An 18898-nucleotide genomic window follows, 5' to 3' on the forward strand; every position below is an offset into this window, starting at 1 on the left:
TTATGAAATGATCATCTGCTCAAGTGGGTACCATTTTGATTTAAGCTCCACTTACTCCCTACAAGTGACAGTGCTGGTTCTACCAGTGGCCTGGTATCACTTCAGAGACAGAGAGCTAAAATCAGGCCTTTGGTTTTCCTTTGCAAACTTCAGTCAGCCTACTTTCTCAGCCCTGCTTTTCGGGTCTCTAGAACAGAGCAATTTCTGATTTCTCTGCAGGAGGATTGTGCTTGAAAGACAGTTTTCTTTTACAGAGTATTTGCCCTTTACATTGTGACCTTGACATGTTAATACTATACCTTGATGTCCCAATTAACCAGCCCCATTAGCAGCGAGGTGCCCCTCTCCACAGTACAACAACTGACACAAGGTAAAACATGGAAAAATCTGATTCATGTCAGTGGAAGTGGCAGAGCCAGGAGATGAATTGGATTCCTTTTAGATGAATCTTTTATGGACCAGCAGATATATTCAGAGTTATTTAAGAAGCAGTTAACATTCCATTAGCAACAAACTGTGATCTGTGTCAGCAGTAAGAGACTGTACAGTCATTTATTTTAGTGCAAGAAGTCACTGCTAGGAGAAATACAATTATTAAATATCTAGGAGGCAAATAAATATAGAGGCAAAACTAGGACATTTTTCTTCTGGAATTATAAACATTATGTCTCCTGCTTAGCTTCACTCCATCAAAGCCCTCAGCCATTTTACTGTGGTCAGTCACCCCCCAGTTCATTATCATGGAAAGAGAATTTTTTTAAATTTTCAAATGACAACTAAGGCTTACATTTTCTAGAAAGTTCATGACTCTTATTCAGATAATAAAAGCATCAATAAAAAAGGATATGCCCTGAATAGAATGGCAGAGATGAGCTAGGTTACAGAGGTCTTTTTGGTGCAGTGACCCTAACTAACCCAGTAACTGGCTGTGCTTTGTACCTGAAAAGCACATTATAAATGGTTATTAAATGAACGAATGAATGAAAAAATGAATGGGTGAGGAATGAATGAATGAATGACAGGTCAAGGGTAACAAAGACCCCCTCACCAGCTTTTTTAGCTTCAGTTACACAAAGTATATACTTCCTCTTCAGTGGGGCTATACCTGTACTTAGGCAATAAGATTTCAAAATTTATCTTGGTAATGTTATATAAGGAAGATCCCCAAAGTGCCTGAGTACACTCTCAAAGAAGCTTTAGTGTGTGAGCAGGGCTACAGGGTGGATTGCATTCAGACATGAGATTAGGAGCCCCCTTGTAAGATAGAATGAGATTTTTAAAAATCTCCCTCATCATTTTAAATATATTTAAATGAGGTCATTAAGTAGTAAATCTGGAAGAAACCATGAAGATCATGGAATAATCCACTCACCTTAGTTTACAGATGAGGAAACTAAGGGGCCTGAGAGTGGATCTCCCTAATGTATAACTTTTTTTTACATTTTAGTGTGCCAAGAGATTAGGGAAAGGAGTCAAAGAACTTCCATTGTTTTGGTAATAATCTTGTTGCACTGACAATCTCTGGTTATTTGAATAATAATTGGTATTCACATAGCAATAAAAATTTTCGAAGTGCTTTACACATATTGTCTGATTTGATCCTAACAAAAAACACTGGAGTTAAGTACTAGAAGAATCATTATCCCCATTTTATAGAAGAGGACACTAAATGGGTTACCTATAATGAGGAAGCCTCTGAAGCAGGATTCGAACCCTTACTAACTAATTCCAGGACTCTGTCCACTCAACCAAGCTTCTATTGGATTCTCTGTAAGCTCCCTATAAGCAAGGACTTTTTCTTCCTCTTTTCTTTGCATTGATATCCAGCATGTAGCAGAGTCTGCTACATAGTACCAGATGATTAATAAATACTGGTTGACTCTAGTCTCCTCTGGTTACCCATTTCTGGGGTCTTTTTTTGTTGTCTCTTTCTTCTGGTAAATTTAATTTTCTCCAGCCTGTCTCTTCAATATCCTTGAGATAATATTCTTGTAACAGTATATTCTTTGAACAAACCTATCAAGGTTATTGGAAATATTACTGCAGGGCCTTCTACTTTACATTTTGCACCTGAGCCAGCCTTTTTCAAGATGTCATTCACCAAAGCTTTTAGCTAGTTAACCCCTTGGCCACCATTATACTGGAGATATAAATTAATATCTTTTTCAGGGGTACTTGTGTTTTGAAAAGAAAAGAGTCTGTGATGTGTCCAGCTGTTTATATTTTTATCTGAGTGAATCTTAGATAGATGTAAATGTGTAGAAATTGGGCCAGTGGTTAAGATGTAGGGTGCAGGCATTATACCTGGCTAAACAGTTTAGAACTAAGGGAAAGAGGTAACATAGTTTGGACATAGGCTGACTAACTAAGTGACTGCTCCTGTGACCTGAAATCTGTACCATGGCAGAAGAATCCAAATTAGGATGAAGGTAAGAAATGTGAGGCTCACGTGTGGGTTAGCACAACAGGTGCCACAGATGGGAAGTAAAGTTGGTGATAAGAGGTTAGATCAAAATCAAAAACAGCAAAGATTGATAGAGTAAGGGTTAGGCTGATTTTGAAAGCAATGGCTTACCTACATGGAGAGCAAGTTGTGCCCTAGAGCCTATCCATGACAGTTTTGCCTTTTAACAAGGCCTCAGGGCTTCCTGAGCAACCAAATTCAAAAGCACAGAAGAAGGCAGCAAGTTCTATTCAGAGAGGATGGAGCAATTCTCCCCAAGTCAAGAAAAACAGTTCCATTCTGGCCTCAGACACTCACTAGCTGTGTGAGCCTGGGCAAGTCACTGGTCTCTGTTGTGAGGATCAAATGAGATCTTTGTTAAGAAAAAAAAGAACTTAGATAAAACCTTAAAATACAAATCGGCCTAGCAGTAAAAGAGGTACAAAAAATTCACTGAAGACAAAAACACTGTAAAAATGAGACTTGGCCAAATGGAAAAAGAGGTAAGAAAGAGGGATGCACTGGAAAAAGGCAGAAGGGCAAGGTAGAATGGGGAAATTTTCCCATATAAAAGAGGCACAAGAAGAAGAACTTTTAGAGTGGAGGGGAAATTGCCAGGTGGACAATGCTTGAATCTCCCTCTCAAGGGAATTGGTTGAAACAGGGAAGCATACACACAGACATATGCATGTGTATGTGTATGCTTATATACACATGCACATGTATGTATACACACATACACATACACATGCATACATACATACACTCACTTGTGTATAGAAATCTGACTTACCTAAGAGGGAAATAGAAGGGGAAGGGAACAAGAAAAAGGGGGTGGGGTGGTTATGATAAAAGGGAGAACAGATTAAGGGAGATAATGGTTAGAAACAAAATAGACATTTGAGCACGAACAGAAAGAGAGAGAGAGGGAGAGAGAGAGAGAGAGGGAGAGAGAAACAGAGAGAGAGAGAGAGAGACAGAGAAAGGAAGAAACAGAACATAATGGGATACAGGGAAATATACAAATAGTAATCATAAGTGGGAATGGGAATGGGATAAGCTCAACCACAGAATAGAAGCAGATTGCTGAATAGCTTAGAAACCAGAATCCAGCAATACATTGTTTATAAGAAATACACTTGAAACAGAAAGACACATACTGAATTAAGATAGAGGATTAGAGCAGGAATCTATTGTGCTTCAATGAAGTGAAAAAGGCAGAGGTAGCGATCCTGATCTCATGCAAAGCAAAATCAAAATTAGACCTAATTAGAAAAGATAATCAGGGAAAATTCATTTTGCTAAAAGATATCATAGACAACGAAGTAATACCAAATATTTTACAGCAAGTTTCTCTGACGAAGGCTTCATTTCTCCAATATATACTGAGTATAAAACTCATTGCCCAATTGATAAAAGTCAAAGGATATAAACAGGCCATTTTCAGACGAAGAAATCAAAGCTATCCATAGTCATTTGAAAAAAAGTTTTAGGTGGTATAGTGGAATAGATCTCCAGACCTAGAGTCAGGAGGACCTGAGTTCAAATCTGGCCTGAGATACTTACTAGCTTTCTGTTGTCAAGGGAAACCCTAACACCAGGCTCCTGCCCATTCCAGGAACATTTGTGCTTGCCCATGCTGTGTGTCAATCACCATGAGAAGTTCAAAATAAGTTTATTCAATGTGCCTTAATTGCAGCTTACATTTATGTGGTCCTTAAATGATTGGATAATATGCTAGTCAATCAACTAGCCTTTATTAAGCACCAACTATGTATCAGATGCTGTCCTAAGCAGTGCAATCACAAAGAAAGACCAAATGTTATTTTTGCTTTAAAAGAATGTACAGTCTAATGGGGGAGACACCATGTAAACAAGCTATACACAGGATAAATTAGAGATAATAGAGGAAAGACACTAGCATTAAGAGGAATCAAGAAAGACATCTTGCAGAAGATGAGACTTAAGATGAGACTTGAAGATAGCCAAGGGAACTAGGAAGAAGAGATAAAAAGAAAGTTCTAGGCATAGAAGAAAGCCAGTGAAAATATCCAGAGTTGGGAGATGGAGCCAGGAGGACAGTATCACTGGAACCTAGAGTATCGGGGTTGAGGGAATAGTAAAGTATATGAAAACTGGGAAAGTAGCAGGGGTCTAGGTTATGAAAGTCTTTAAAAGACAAACAAAGGACTTTATATTTGATGCTGTTGGTGATGGGGAGCCACCAGAGTTGATTGAATGGGGTTTTGCAGGTTCTTAAGGAAGTTCAATTTGGTAGCCGAGTCAAAGAGGTACTGGGGTGGGGAAAGACTTTTGGCAAGGAGAATAAGTAGCAGGCTTTGACAATAGTCAAAACATGCGGTGCTGGAGGCCTGTAACAGCATGGTGGCAATGTCAGAGAATAGAAGGGGCCATATACCAGACATGTTACAAAGGTAGAAGCAGCAGAACTTGGCAATTGATTAGATATGGAGGCTGAGAGAGCAAAATTAGGAAGAGGGGAGGAGTTGGAAAAGATATTTAATTGTTTTGGACATGTTGGATTTAAGATATCTATGGGATATACTGCTTAAGTTAACAGACTGTTGGAGATGAGAGACTGGAGCTAGGGCTAGAAAAACAAAACTGAGAATTATCAGCAAAGGAAGAATGGTGGAAAGGAATCCCAATTCTTAGCATTTTATATTTTCCCCAATTACATGTAAAAACATTTTTAACACTCATTTTTAAGACTTTGAGTTCCAGATTATCTCCTTTCCACCACCACCACCCCCCATTGAGATTCAATATAGGTTATACATGTGTAGTCATGTAAAACATTTCCATATAATTCACATTGTAAAAAAAAAAAACGTAGACCAAAAACAAAACAAAAACCTCAAAAAAAATGTTAAAAAAAGCATGCTTCAATCTGTATTTAGACAACATCAGTTCCCTCTTTGGGGATGAATAGCATTTTTCAGCATAAGTCCTTTAGACTTTTCTTGGATAATTGTCTGGCTGAGAACAGCTAAGCGTGCATGGCTGATCATATTGCTTTTACTTCATAGTACATTTCACTTCCCATCAGCTCATGTATGTCTTTCCAGGGTTTTTCTGAGAGAATTTTGCTCATCACTTCTTATAGCACAATAGCATTCCTCATGATTGCATAACACAATTTGTTTAGCCATTCTCCAATTGATGGGCATCCCCTCAATTTCCAATTCCTTGCTGATATAAGAGCTGATATAAATATTTTTGTTCATATAGGTCCTATTTTTTTTATTTTTTATTTCTTTTGAGATACAGACCTAGTAGTGGCATCACTAGATCAAAGATTATGCATGGTTTTATAGTCCTTCAGACATAGTTCCAATATTTCTACAGAATCGTCAAAACAATTCACACCTCCACCAACAGTGCATTAATGTCTCATTTTTCCCCAAATCTCCTCCACCATTGGGTCACTTTGCTTTTCTGATTAGCCAATGTAATAGGTATGCAAAAGTACCTCAGAATTCTTTTTCAGAATTGTTTTAATTTAAATTTCTCCAATCAATAGTGAGTTAGAGCATTTTTTTTCATATGGCTATAGGTAGTTTTGATTACTTCATCTGAAAAATGCTCACATCTTTTGATCATTTATCAGTTGGGAATGGCTCTAATTTTTTATAAATTTGAATGAGTTCTCTATATTTTTGAGAAATGAGGTGTTTATCAGAGAAACTTGCTTCATAATTTTTTTCTCAGTTACTATTGTTAACTGTATTTCCTTCCATTCCATCCTCCCCCCTGTACTTATTCTATTTTCTCTCTCCTTTCACTGCTCTCAAAATCTGCCTTCCCTTCTATGACCCTACCCCTGTCTCTTATCGCTTTCCCCTCCTAGTTTCTTGTAGGGTAAGATGAATTTCTACATCCAGTTGTGTATGTTATTCCCTCTGAGCCAATTATGATGAGAGTAATGTTCAAGCATTCCCTGCCATCAATTCCATTTACTCTGTGTTATAATAGATATTTCTTGACTCCTTTATTTGGGATAATTTACCCCATTCTACCTCTCCTTTTCCCTTTTGCCCAGTAGATTCCTCTTAGTCACCTCTTAATTATATGTTTTTAGATAATCATCCTATCATATTCAACTCATACCTGTGCCCTCTGTCTGTCTATCTATCATTTACCTATCATCTATCTATATATTCCTTCTAAAAGCCCTAATAATAAGAAAATTCTTATGAGTTACCTTAAATCACTCATGATTTTTCTTTCCTGTTTACCTTTTTATGCTTCTCTTCAGTTTTGCATTTGAAAGTCAAATTTTCTATTCAGCTCTGGTCTTTTCATCAAGAATGCTTGAAAGTCCTCTATTTCATTGAATATCCATTTAGCCCCTGAAGGATTATACTCAGTTTTGCTGGGCAGGAGCTAATCCTAACTCCTTTGACCTCTGGAATATCATAAAGCCCTTCCAAGCCTGGGACAGAGAAATCATAAAGGAATTATTAAAGTTGACCTGTTTACATTCCTACATGGAATGAAGATATCTGTAACTCATGAGCCCTTTCTCAGTATGAGGGTAGTTGAAGGAAATATATATACATACACACATATAGACAGAAGGCACAGAGTGAATTGAATATGAAGGGGTGATATCTAAAAGATAAAAATTAAGGGGTGAAAGAGGAATATATTGGGAGAAGGAGAAAGGAAGAGATAGAATGGAATGAATTATCTCACATAAAAGAGGCAAGAAAAAAACTTATAAATGAAAGGGAAGAGGGAGGAGGTGAAAGGGAATGATGAACCTTACTCTCATCAGATTTGGCTCAAGGAGGGAATAACATACACACTCAATTGGGTATCTTACCCTACAGGATAGCAGGGGGAAAAGGGATAAGGAGGAGAGGAATGATAGAAAGGAGGGCAGATGGAGGGAGGGGTAGTCAGAAGCGAACACTTTTGAAAAGGGACAGAGTCAAATGAGAAAACTGAATAAATGAAGGATGGTCCAGGATGGAGGGAAATATAGTTAGTCTTTCACAATAGGATTATTATGGAAGTGTTTTGCATAATGACACATGTATAACCTATATTGAATTGCTTGCCTTCTCAATGAGGGTGGGTGGGGAGGGAAGAAGGGAGAGAATTTGAACTCAAAGCTCTAAAAATAAACGTTAATAATTGTTTTTACATGCAATTGAGAAATGATATATATAGGCAAAGGGGTATAGAAATCTATCTTGCCCTACAAGAAAGTAAGGAGGAAGGAGATTGGGGGGGGGGGTGATAGAAGGGTGGACTGGCTGGGAGAAGGGGTAATCAGAATGTATGCCATCTTGGGGTGAGGGGTAGGGGAGAGATGGGGAGGAAATTTGGAACTCAAAATCTTGTGGAAATGAATGTTAAAAACTAAAAATAAATAAATCATTTTTAAAAGAATTTATATAATTGTTTTAAGGCCTTAAACTTTTCCCTAAAGTGATCAAGTCACATTTTTTTAATGCCAATATGCTTATAGTTAAGTTGTTTGGCCTCAAGTCATGGAATCCTATAGTCTCTTAAGAACTGAAGTTGAGATTCACACAAAAAGCAATAGAAAAGCTTGTGGTACTTGTCAGCAAACTGGGATACATCTTATATAAGCAGTTACTCATGAGACAAGGAGTAAACAGTATAATCAGAAAAACATGGAGCATGGGGACTAGAACTGACTTCATTGATATAATAGAGCTCCTCAGGAATGAAATTTGTTTTACCAATGCAGATGCGTATTTGCACTGTAATTTATAGTCTTGGTGATTTGCTTAGAGCACTGAGAAATAAAATGACTTGTCCAGGGTCATGCAATCAGTACATGTCAGAGGTAGGACTGGAACTAAAACAGTCATGGCTTTGAAGCTGGCTCTTTGTCCACTATATGAGAAATACAACCAGAAAAATTAAAAACAAACAAACAAACAAAAAACAGAGGTTGGGCTAGTCGCAAAGTGACAGTGAAGTGTAAATAGTGGTGTTTCAACAATCCGGCTGGCAGCTTCTGTGGGGGTATAAGATTCACCCACAGCCAGCACCCAGAAAGCTGCCAACAGCACAGGTTCTTTCAATCTGCTTAATTAAGGAAAACAAGGTGAAAGGGTTGACAAGCTTACTTTTAATACAGCATTCAAATATCATTCAGTTAGTTCAGGGGAAAAAGCCAGCACCCTGAACTTCAAAACAAAATGCAAACAAATTACGAACATAAACAGACTTTGTCTGATTCAATCCCAACACATAGTTACCAGAGTTCAACAAAATCTCAACATCCGGGTTTACAAGCTGGAGGGCTCCTTAGTTACAGCTGCCCGGAGTCTCCTCATCAACACCATCTCCAGAGCCCCGCACAAATGGCTCTGTCCTCCCTTCTTATAGGGCTTCAGACATCATCAAACATCATCTGAATCACCAGAGCTCAGGCTCTGGTGATTGGTTCTTGATTGGCCCCTCCCCTTAGGACCCTGGGAGGTTCACATCCACATGGATTACGTTAACACCTAATGGGGTTTGGGCCTGGAGCTTAGCACCTAGTAAAGCTCACTGAGATAAATTGAGTCACTCAAAGAAAACAAAGGCCATTCTGGTTACAAAGTGACAGTGAAGTGTAAATAGTGGACAAACTATTTCTTTCCTATACATGCAAAATATCAATAGAACATGAGGAAAACCCTCAGCAAATATTCAGTGGTTTTCCTTGTATAGGATTTAGTAGAGGATTTGGACTAGAATTGAAAAGGGTAAGCAGATATGATGGCTTTTAATTTTTATTACATGAAGAAATGCCTTCATCAATAAGGTCACATATATGTTATAGTACAGGAAACGTGTAGTATGAATGAACTACGAGACCACATAAATTTATATTTAGAAAGGGGATAAGAGATCGTCTAGTCTGGAGGAGTCAAATAAGCAACTCACGGGAAGGCCCCACACAGCACATAACACTCCCAGAACCAGATTAAAAAGCAATTGGGAAACATTTAACAAAATAAATAAAAATATGGCCAAACATAGACAAAGTTAAATGTAAATTTGGCTCAGTTTCCTGTATATTTTAGAGATGAGGCTTTTATCAGAGACACTGGTTGTAAAGATTTTCTCCCAGTTTTCTGCTTCTCTCCTAATCTTTGTTGCATTGGCTTTTTCGTACAAAAATTTTCAATTTATTATAATCAAAATTATCCATTTTGCATTTTGTAGTACCCTCCATCTCTTCTTGTGTCATGAATTTTTTCCTTTCCAATAAATCTGATAGGTAAACTATTCCTTGCTCTCCCAAATTGCTTATATTATCAGCCTTCATTCCTAAATCATGAACAAATTTTGACTTTATTTTGGTAAATAGTGTAAGATATTGGTCTATGCCGAGTTTCTGCCCTACCATTTTCCAATTTTCCCAGCAGTTTTTTTTCAGGCAGTTACCTTCTTCCCCTTTATTTCACTTCAACACAAAACATACATAAATCTATGTATAACATCTTAAACAAAATTTGGTTAGGCACTAGAGAAATGTGTCAAAGTTTTCCATACAACTGTACAATAATTTTTGGCCAAAGAACTAGAGAAACTCTGCCATTCTGTTCAACCTAGTGGGTCCCCATGATTCCCTAACAAAACCCCTTCCTGGAATCTTGCTACAAGGGCCTATGTTCAGTGGTCAGGATGGAAAGAACAAGGAGGAAGCATTCTCTGGGAATGGGCCTGTACCCAGGGCTACTCCAAGACCTGAGTGAGGGGAAGCCATTCTGAGGGGTTATGTCTGAGCAGCTTAGAGATCAAGTCCTGGGCTCCAGAAGACATAGATGAAGGGAATTTCAGGTCCACCTTAGTGATCCATCTATAAGTCTCACTGTGAGAGGAGCTTTCAAAGGGAGGATTTGCCACTAATAGTTCATAGCACAGCACTCCAGTGCACCAATGATCCACCTTTTCATCATGTGTACATCCTTCAATCATTTCAACGGGAAGATAGTCTAGGTCCCACACATTGTCTTCCTCCTAAGGGAAGGGGCATGGACAGAACAGCCAAAGTCAGCAATCTTGAGCTCTCCTAGAAGTCCCATGAGTAGATTCTCAGGCTTAATGTCTCTATGAATCACTTTCTTCCCATGGCAGTAGATCAAGGCATCTGCCAGATCTTCCATCATCATGGCTGTGCATTGCTGGTCAAATGTATGGCTCTTCTGCAGCTCCTTGTAGAGTTCACCCCGAGGTGCATATTCCAGAATCAGGTAAACCCAACTACAGTCTTGAAAGTAATTGTAGAGGTAAAGGATGTTGGGGTGCCGGAGATGAGACAGGATCTCAATCTCTCTTCGAAGCTGGTGTTCCACACCCTCCTTCTCCATCTGAGATTTGAAGAGAACATTTAGTGCCACAATGAACTGGCTGTTCTTTTCCCAAGCCAGGTATATGTTCCCAAACTTGCCTTTACCCAGAGGCTGCCCATTGCTGGTGAAGACCCAGGGTCTTCACATTGCTGTTATCCACCCCTAACCTGCCAGGTACAGCAGTTGGCTGGCTGCTTGAAGGCTCTAGAACAGGTCTGGAATGATTTATGAGAAGGGTAGAAGAGGAAGTGGCTATCTCTTTCTGGAGTATCCACAAAGGCAGGGCATTCAGGCTGGACTGATGCAAGGATGAGCTGTAAGATCCTAGATGGGCATTCTCCTTCTCTGACGTCTTGCAAAGGAAAGGGGGTGGAGGGAATTAGTTCAGGTCTCCACTACTCCTTCTCAGAGTAGCCACCAGCTCAGTGTAGGGAGAAGGAGAAGTTCAGTCCAGTCCTGAAAGAAATGTATTCGAATATCCAATTTACCCAGCAGTTTTTGTGAATTATTGAATTCTTAGCCCAGAAGTTGGATTCTTTCTTTGGGTTTATCAAAGACTAGATCCCAGTAGTCCCAGACTACTGCATCTTGTGTACCTAATCTATTCCACTGATCCACCACTCTGTTTCTTAGCCAGTACCAGGTAGTTTTGATGACTGCTGCTTTATAGTACAGTTTAATACCTGGTATGGCTAGGCCACCTTCTCTACCATTTCTTTTCATTGATATTTTTTCCCTTGATATTCTGGACCTCTTGTTTTTTCCAAATGAATTTTATTATTATTTTATCCAGCTCTGTAAAATAAATTTTTGGTAGTTTGATTGGTATGGCTCTGAACAGATAGATTAATTTAGGTAAAATTGTCATTTTTATTATATTAGCTCAGCCTAACCACGAACAACTGATATTTTTCTGTTTTTTAGATCTGACTTTATTTGTGTGAAAAGTGTCTCGTAATTATGTTCACATAGGCCCTGGGTTTGTCTTGGCAGGTAGACTTCCAAATATTTTATATTATCTACAGTAACTGTAAATGGAATTTCTCTTTCTATCTCTTGCTATTGGACTTTGTTAGTAATGTATAGGAATGCTGAGGATTTATGTAGGTTTATTTTATATCCTACAACTTTGCTAAAGTTGTTTATTATTTCAAGTAGTTTTTTTGACTTGATTCTCTAGGATTCTCTAAGTAAATCATCATATCATCTGCAAAAAGTGAAAATATAGTTTCTTCTTTGCCTATTCTAATTCCTTTAATTTCTTTTTCTTCTCTTATTGCTACAGCTAACATTTCTAGCACCAAATTGAATCATAAGGGTAATAATGGACATCCTTGTTTCACCCCTGATCTTACTGGGAATGCATCTAGCTTATCCCCATTACAAATAATGCTTGTTGATGGTTTTAGGTAGATGCTATTTACAATTTTAAGGTAGGCTCCATTTATTTTTATGCTTTCTAGTGCTTTTAATAGGAATGGGTGCTGTATTTTGTCAAAGGCTTTTTCTGCACATATTGAGATGATCATATGGTTTCTGCTAATTTTGTTGTTGATATGATTAATTATGCTGCTAGTTTTACTGATATTGAACCAGTCTTGCATTCCTGGGATAAATCCTGCCTGGTCATAGAGTATTATTCTCATGATAAGTTGCTGCAATCTTTTTGCTAATGTTTTATTTACAATTTTTGCACCACCATTCTTTAGGGAGATTGGTCTATAATATTCTTTCTGTTTTGACTCTTCCTGGTTTGGGTAGTAGTATCATATTTGTGTTGTGGTGCTGGAGAAATCAGTTATTGCTAGGAAGACCCCTGCCCCCAGCCCCTAACTAAAAACCCCAGTTTGCATAAGAAAAACAGACTCAGTTCCTGCCCTTTGGCCTTCAGCAAATGTCCCTGGGCCCTGTGACTCTTCTAAGGAATGTAGACTAATTAACCACAGGAAAGGGCTGATGCTAAGTCTTTTGTTTCCTGAGCAGGCTCAGAGATGTCTCTGTCTTGTGTCGGCAAACCCAGCTGGAGCATCCCTTGGTCTGTCTATGGCCATTAAGGATGAAAGCCTCAGCCCCAGACATTCTCTTGAATTATTTGACTGTTCCTTATCTTATACCATGTTGTGAGATGCAAATTGCAAATTGGACATGGAGATCCTGGGTTGTAGTTTTGGTTGACACTTTGTCAGCTATCTGACATGCTGTATTTACAATCTATTCAGGAAGTTCCTCTTCTTGTATCATGGTCATAAAAGTGAAATAACAAAGGCTTGCTGAGCCTGCTAAAAATAACATATGTAAATTTCAAGAGATAATTAACCACTGCAACTTGATCTTTTGTATAAATACTACTTCTTCACTTCAACTCAGGGTCATTTTCATTTGGGCTAATTGCCCCTGAATGGACGCTGGCTAATAAATTTTCCATTTAAAATTTATATTCTGTGGTGTGTCTTACTTGCTCTCGGTACAACAGTGTCATAAAAATAATTTGGTAAGACTCCTTCTTCACCTATTTTCCCAAATAGTCTACAAAGTATAGCAGTTAACTGTTCCTTAAAGCTTTGATAGAATTCACATGTAAAACCATCTGGCCCTGGAGATTTTTTCCTAGGGAGCTCATTGATGGCTTGCTCAATTTCTTTTTCTGAGATGAAGTTATTTATTTTACTTCCTCTTCTGTTAACCTGGGCAATTTATATTTTTGTAAATATTCATCCATTTCCCTAAGGTTGTCACATTTATGGGCATAAAATGGGGGAAAATATTTCCTAATTGTCGTTTTAATTTTCTGGAGGTGAATTAACCCTTTTCATTTTTGATACTGGTAATTTGGTTTTCTTCTTTTTTTTTAAATCAAATTGACAAAAGGTTTACCAATTTTATTTGTTTTTTCATAAAACCAGCTCTTATTTTTATTTATTAATTTAATAGTTTTCATGATTTCGGTTTTATTAATCTCTCCTTTGATTTTCAGTATTTCTAATTTGGTATTTAATTGGGGATTTTCAATTTGTTCTTTTTCTAGCTTTTTCGGTTTTATGCCCAATTCATTGATATACTTTTTATCTATTTTATTCATGTAAGCATTTAGAGATGTAAAACTTCCCCTAAGAACTGCCTTTGCTGCATCCCATAAGTTTTTGGCATGTCGTCTATTATTGTCATTCTCTTGAATGAAGCTATTGTTTCTATGATTTGTCCTTCGACCCACTCATTCTTTAGGATTAGATTATTTAGTTTCCAATAAATTTTTAGTTTATTTTTCCATTGTCCTTTATTACAAATAATTTTTATTTCATCATGATCTGAAAAGGATGCGTTGACTACGTCTGCCTTTCTGCATTGGACTGTGAGGTTTTTATTCCCTAATACATGGTCAGTTTTTGAGTTTGTGCCATGTTCCACTGAAAAAAAGTATATTCCTTTTTATCCCCATTCAGTTTTCTCCAGACATCTATCATATATGCCTTTTCTAAAATTCTATTCACCTCCTCAACTTCTTTCTTGTTCATTTTGAGGTTAGATTTATCAAGTTCAGATAGGGAAAGGTTGAAGTCCCCCACTAGTATAGTTTTGCTGTCTATTTCTTCCTGTAACTCCCTTACCTTCTCCTGTAAGAATTTGTATGCTATGCCACTTGGTGCATATATGTTAAATAGTGATAGAGATTCACTGTCTATGGTGCCTTTTAGGAGGATATAGAGCCTTCCTTATCTCTTTTAGTTAGATCTATCTTTGCTTTTGCTTTTTCTGAGATTCAGATTGCTACCCCTGCTTTTTTTTTTTACTTCAGCTGAAGCACAATATCTTCTGCTCCAGTCTTTTACCTTTACCCTGTGCATATCCCCCTGTTTCAAATGTGTTTCTTGTAAACAATATATTGTAGGATTATGGGTTTTAATCCATTCTGCTATCCCCCTCTGTTTTATGGGAGAGTTCATTCCATTCACATTCACAGTTATGATTACTATCTGTGTCCTTTTCTCCATCCTATCCCCCCCCCCCACTTATGCTTTTGTTTCTCCCTTCTCTCTTCCACTCCTCAAAAGTTTTGCTTTTTATCACCACCTTCCTCAGTTTGCCCTCCCTCTTGATTCCCCTCCCTTATCTTACCTTTTTCCCCTTGCTACTTCTTCTCTCCCTTCTGACCACCCTCCTCCCTTTTCTTTCCCCTTTTCCCTCATACTGCCTGTAGGACAAGTTTGATTTCTATACTTATCAGAGTATGTTATTCCCTTCTTGAACCAAATTCAATGAGAGTAAAGCTCAAATACTGCTCTTCTCCCTCCCTTCTTTCCCTCTACTATAATATGTTTTTGTCCCTCTTCATGTTCAGTTTACCCTTTTCTACCACCTCCTTACCTCTTCTCCCAGAACCATCCCTTTATATCTCTTAATTATGTTTTTATTATTACATCAGTTATTTTATACTGATACCCAGTCTATGTATATCCCTTTGAATTGTCATAATAACTATACTATTCTCAAGATTGATATCTATATATGTATGTATACATATACACATATGTATGTATATATGTGTATGTGTATATATATATAAAACATGTATAAAACAATATAGTCCTACATAAGGAAGTAAATAATTTGCCCTTATTTACAAGGGTTTTTTTTCCTATTTACCTTTTTGTATCTCGCTTGAGTTTTATATTTGAAGATCAAATTTTCCATTGACCTCTGACCTTTTCATCAGGAAGGTCTGGAATCCCCTTTTTTCGTTGAATGTCCATCTTCTTGCCTGAAAAATTGTGCTCAGTTTTGCTGGGTAGTTGATCCTTGATTATATTCCAAGCTCCTTTGCCTTTCAGAATATCACATTCCATTTTGTAATGCTCTCTATCTCTTGTTGGGTCATGAATTCTTTACTTTTCCACAAATCTGATAAGTAAACTATACCTTGCTTTCCCAAATTACTTAGAGTATCAACTTTTACTCCTAAATCATGAACCCATTTTGACTTTATTTTGGTATATGGTGTAAGATATTGGTCTATGCCCAGTTTTTGCCCTACCATTTTCCAATTTTTCCAACAGTTTTTGTAATGTTTTTGTACAAAAAAAGCCAATGCAACAAGAATTAGGAGGGAAGCAGAAAATTGGGAGAAAATCTTTGCAACTAGTATCTCTGATAAAGGCCTCATTTCTAAAATATACAGGGAGCTAAGCCAAATATATAGGAATACAAGCCATTCCCCAATTGAGAAATGGTCAAAGGATATGAACAGGCAGTTTTCAGAGGAAGAAATTAAAGCTATCTACAGGCATATGGAAAAATGCTCTGGATCGCTGCTGATTAGAGAAATGCAAATCAAAACAACTCTTAGATACCACATCTCTCCTGTCAGATTGGCTAAAATAACAAATCAGGAGAATGATAAATGCTGGAAAGGATGTGGGGAAATTGGAACATTGTTGCATTGCTGGTGCAGTTGCGAGCTGATCCAGCCATTTTGGAGAAATGTTCATACCCTTTGACCCAGTAATACCACTTCTAGGGTTGTATCCCAAAGAAATCACGCAAGCGGGAAAAGGACCCATATGTACAAGAATATTTATAGCAGCTCTCTTTGTGGTAGCCAAGAATTGGAAAGCAAAGGGATGCCCATCAATTGGGGAATGGCTGAACAAGCTGTGGTATATGAAGGTGATGGAATACTATTGTGCCATAAGAAATGGGGATGATGCAGACTTCATAACAACCTGGAAAAACCTACACGACATAATGCTGAGTGAGCGGAGCAGAGCCAGGAGAACGTTGTGCACAGCCACAGATATGTGGATTCCGTGAGGACCAACCCTGACATACTGCGCTTCTCTCAGCAACCTAAAGGGGCAAGGACAAATCCAGGGGACTCACGATGGAGAATGCTATCTTCATTCAGAGAAAGAACTGCGAAGTTTGAATACAGACTGAGGCACACTACATGCTCGCCTTTTCTGCTTCTCTTTTGTTTTTGGTTTTGGGTTTTTTTTTTTTTTTGTTGTTGTTTTTTTTTGGTTCTGTTTCTTCTTTCTTATGATTCATTCCATTGGTCAAAATTCTTCTCCATGACTTGAATAGAGCATAAATTAATTCAATGCGAAGTTATACATGACAGTTATATGAGACTTCATGCCGTCTTGGGGAGGGAGGGGGGAGGGAGGGGAGAAAAACTGGAACTCAAAACTATGTAGAACCGTGTGTGGTAAACTAAAAATAAATAAAGGAAAAAAAAAAAAAAAAAGAATATCACATTCCAGTTTCTCCCATCATTTAATACAGAAGTTAAAAGATCCTGCATGATCCTGACTGTAGTTCCGCCATATTTGAATTGTTTCTTTCTGGCTGCTTGCAGTATTTTCTCTTTGACCTGGTAATTCTGGAATTTGGGTATAATATTTCTTGGAGTTTTCAATTTGGTATCTCTTTCTGGGGGTGATTATTGTATTCTTTCAATGACTGTTTTACCCTCTTATTCTAGGACCTCAGGGCAGTTATCTAGGATGATTTCTTAGAAGATACCATTCAGAATTTTTTTTTATTGTGGCTTTCTGGTAGGCCAATAATTCTTAGATTGTGTCTCCTGGATCTATTTTCCAGGTCAGTTGTTTTTCCAATCATATATTTCATGTTTTCTTCTATTTTTTCATTCTTTAGATTTTGTTTTGACTGATTCTTGATGCCTCATAGAGTCATTAGCTTCTATTTGACATTTCTAATTTTTAATGAATTGTTATCTTCATTTTGCTTCTGAGTTTCCTTTTCCATTTCTCCAAATTTACTTTTTAAAGATTTGTTCTCATCAGTGATTTTTTTCCATTTTTTCTTTTACCACTCAAATTTGGTTTTTAAAATCCTCCTTGAACTCTTCCAGGAATGCTTTTTGGGCTTGAGACCAGTTCACGTTCCTTTTTGGGGTTTCAGATGTGGGTATAGTATCCATGTTGTCCTCTTCTGAATTGGCATTTTGATCATCTCTGTCTCCATAGAAAGAATCAATGGTCCTCAATTTTCTCAAGTGCTTTTTCATGTTGGTTAACTTTTTCCTGGCTTTAAAGCGGATTTCTGCTTCTGGGGCTCAGGGTCTCTGTCCCAGGCTTCTTGTTCTGTGAATTGTGGGCCTAGCTACTAGCTTTGTGTGCTATAGCCTCCGGTTTCATGAGATGTGGGGGAGGGGTGGTCTCTGATGTTGTCTGTCCTGGTGTCTGCCACTTCCCCTGGCTGTGCAAAGGCACCTCTGGGTTCCTGGTGTTGACCCTTTCTAGCTCTACCACCCTGGGCCTTGGCAATTCCTGCTGTTTGGCTACTGAAGACCCACTTTTGGCTCCTCTATTTTCAGATTTCTCCTGAGGAAATATTATCTGGGTGAAAGGGAGGGATGAGAGACATGTTATTTCATTACTACGTCTCCTAGAAGTTCAAGAAGGTGAGTTTCAAACCTTTAGACTGCAGACTGCAAACCTCGGGAGTAGTTCTTCTTGTGGCCACAGGTGCTGCATTGCTGCCTCCTGTGACTCCAACAGCCTCCTGTCCTGGGTTGGGAGGCCTGGGGATCACCACCAGTTTTATGCACCAGCTTGGATCATTGGCTGAGTTCTGCAGCTGCTTCAGCTTTGGTTCTTTTGGTCTGGTGTAGCTCCATGTGTCAGGTGCTTTCCCAGCCTACAGGTCCATTCTGTTGACCCTGTGGACTCTTCCTGGCTTGGAAATTTGCCCCCACTCAGTCTGCTAGTGGCTTCTAACTCTCTCAAATCTGCTCAGATTCACTTTTTTAGAGGTATCTGACAGAATTTGTGAGAAAGCTCTGGTAAGATGCTCTTTTCATGTGGCAATCTTGGCTCCACCCCACAATGTCTACCTTTTAATAATACAATGGTGCAATATCCATAAAAGCAACTGAGTTTTTTCCCCCCAGAACACTTCATGAAATTTAGTTGGCTTCATAATTTAATCATTATAAGTTATCATCACCAATGTGTCAATTGTATACTAACAAGGCAAAAAAAACCAGACTATTAGTCTAATGATACTTTGGCAGGGTTAGCACTATCATGTAGAAGTTTGGTTAATGTATTAATTATTTGCAATAGCTGAACAGTGTGATGTACTG

General features: G+C 38.1%; 1 pseudogene; it reads right to left on the reverse strand.

Annotated features, from left to right (window-relative positions):
* Positions 1 to 10111: 10111 nt before the first annotated feature.
* Positions 10112 to 11149, reverse strand: LOC118839604 (annotated as a pseudogene).
* Between the last annotated feature and the right edge of the window lie 7749 nt (positions 11150 to 18898).

Source organism: Trichosurus vulpecula, chromosome 2, assembly GCF_011100635.1.
Source record: "Trichosurus vulpecula isolate mTriVul1 chromosome 2, mTriVul1.pri, whole genome shotgun sequence".
Classification (NCBI taxonomy): domain Eukaryota; kingdom Metazoa; phylum Chordata; class Mammalia; order Diprotodontia; family Phalangeridae; genus Trichosurus; species Trichosurus vulpecula.